This window comes from Gekko japonicus, unplaced genomic scaffold, assembly GCF_001447785.1.
Source record: "Gekko japonicus isolate JY-2015 unplaced genomic scaffold, Gekko_japonicus_V1.1 scaffold5678, whole genome shotgun sequence".
In the NCBI taxonomy this organism is placed as follows: Eukaryota; Metazoa; Chordata; class Lepidosauria; order Squamata; family Gekkonidae; genus Gekko; species Gekko japonicus.
The window spans coordinates 36699-39382 of NW_015169355.1; the positions used below are offsets into that span (position 1 = coordinate 36699).

At 51.4% G+C, this 2684-nt stretch overlaps 1 non-coding gene across 1 annotated transcript; it reads left to right on the top strand.

The window, feature by feature from the left end:
* The first annotated feature begins 2337 nt into the window (after nucleotides 1–2337).
* On the top strand, nucleotides 2338–2419 carry TRNAS-AGA. The gene has a single exon. It is a non-coding gene; the product is annotated as a tRNA-Ser (tRNA).
* Nucleotides 2420–2684: the final 265 nt, after the last annotated feature.

The following is a 2684-nucleotide window of genomic DNA, read 5'->3' on the forward strand; positions in this document are numbered from 1 at the left end:
CACAACTTTTCATCTTAGGCAGGAAGGATGCCTCCAGAGCAAACTTACTTATGCAGTAGCCAAATCACTCACTCCAGTAGCTCACAAGATTTTTAGCTCACAAGATTCCACAGCTTAGACTCGAGGAACCATTGCACACAACATGTATTTACAGTATGGTGCTCCTGTGTGTGGCGCTGCTAGTTTCTGGCTGGCCTCTACCCTACTCTACCTTTGGAGAACAATTAGTGTGATGCTGTTTCATTATTTTCAGCATGCAATTTTGGTTTGGGGTGGCTGCTGGCCATGGAACTTATGTGCATACACGCACTACCCTCAACATCACCCTGCACTGCACAGTTACCACAGGGTTCTGTTGAGGTATTTCTGCTGCAGGTGGGATGGATGGAAGTGGGGAGATTGGTGGGGCATTTCTGTGCCAATCAAAATGGTCATGGCCCTGGCTGCTACTTTGCCCTAGCATCTAGTTTTAATCATGGGAAGAGCATAGCCCAAATTCCCAGCACAGACCAAGAGGGGATTGCAGGCACAAGGATGTGCTCACTTCAATCTTCATAGTCTAGTTCCGGGAAACCGAATAGTGGCAAGTTGACCTTCAGGAAGACCAACTGCTCAACTGACCAGGGGCTCAGGCGTGAGCGATGCGGGCAATGTCTCACGCATGGGAAAAGACGCGCTCACTCTGAACGCTCATCGGAGGGCATGAGAGTAGCTTCAGGGCCACAGCAGAGAGGGCCGGACAGACCGCCTCCTTCATGGCTCAGTAGCTAAGCGGACAGGTGGACTCCAGTTCGTAGAAATCTCAAGCCACACAGCGGCTGGCTGCTCGGTCTCCAAGGGCTGAGGGTGGGTCCCCGTTCCCTACAATCCAGGAAATTCACACAACGACCTCTCCCCGAGGCCCCTCCTCCATGCCCAGAAGCGCTAGTTGCCTAGCCTGGTTTGGAAATCCAAAGGTGCCCTGCCCACTGCCCAGAGGCTGAAAAAGAGGGGACTCGGGAGTCGTACTTGGTCGGTCCTCTGTTCAGGGGGGACAGCAGCAGAACCATTGCACGGTGGCCCACACAACCTGTGCAACCAGCCCTCGCAACAATGAGTCTCTCTCCCCCCTGACATCTCTGCGGCCAGAGTCATGGAATCACAGAGTTGGATGGAAGGGACCTCCGGGGTCATCTAGTCTAACCCCCCACAAGGCGGAAGAACTCACAAATACCTCCCCCTCCACATCCCAGCAGTGACCCCTGCTCCATGCCCAGAAGAGAGATGACTATTGACTACTAGCCTAGCCCGCTTTGGAGATGCAAAGGTGGCCACAGGCTAAGAAATATTCCCCCACCACCACTCTAAACAATAATTTGCCCAAAACCCATCACGGTGTAATGCCGCACACTGCATCAAGATGTGTGAAGACTGAAATCACAGTAGCACAGAATGTCAGTCCGCAAGCATCCAACTAAGTGTCAGCCAACATGACCTGCTTAGCCCCAAAACCATGGCTTGGTGTGAAAGCGGCCCACTTCGTCTGGCGCATGAGGTGTCAGGTCCACATAGCAAAGAAAGACATGATCCCTACATGCGAGAAGCGAAGTGCGGCCTCTGTCTCCTCCTCCTCCTCCTCCTGTCAGTTCACGTCCAGAAAATTCCAAAACATTCTAAAAGCTATTATCTACTGAGAGAAACCATGGCTTGGTGTAACGCAGCCCAACTTGGCAAACGCATGAGGTGCTACCTGGTAGCAATACAGGTACGGCACTTCAGGCATCTGTCAAAGGAGGCAGCCTCTCTGTCTCATCATGTCAGCTTACCTCAACATTCGTCTGTCTCTGATTGCCAAGACCTCTTTGTTAAACTTTGCCCAAAAACCGTGGTCTGGCGTGATTGCCGCCCACTTAGCGGGGAACCATGAGGTCGCACCTTTAGCGCAGTCAGGTGTGCCTTCATGATTCCCCTGCCAAGGAAGCAGCCTCTGTCTTCTCCTGTCAGCTTGCCTGTCCGTCTCCGAATGTGTCTAGAGAGACTTCTTTGTCAACCTGTGTGAAAAAGAGCAACAACACCACAACAAGAAGCCCTGCCCATGCCCAAGGTAAACCAATGTTACCTCTAAGCTGAGTTAGTGTGAGCCAGGTTTGGGGGGGGCAGATTGCTCTGGTTCTGCTCCTTCCTTCCTTCCTTCCTTCCTTCCTTCCTTCCTTCCTTCCTTCCTTCCTTCCTTCCTTCCTTCCTTCCCAAATATGACTGCCCTCATTTCCCAACAGTGGAGAACATCTCTGTTAGTAGCCGCAATGATGTGATGGGTGTCTTCAGAAAGAGTCATGGTGCGGCAGGCTCTTTCGCCAAGTGGTCGTGGCCGAGTGGTTAAGGCGTTGGACTAGAAATCCATTGGGGTCTCCCCACGCAGGTTCGAATCCTGCCGAGTACGATATTTCATTTTCATGCCCTTCCTCGTTTATTTGTGTTGTATTAGTTTTAGACCTATCTCCTTGATTTTAAAAAGCTTCTGTTTTCACACCTTTTAAATCCTACCCTTTCTAAACCATGGACATTTCTTTGCTCCGTTATTTGGGTTGCACAAAGGGAGCATGTTTGCATTGCCAGCCACGCCTAGCCAGCACTGCAGCAGAACCAGAGCAATCCCCCCCCCCAAAAAAAAACTTTGCAAAGGTGCCAGACAGTGCCCAAAACCA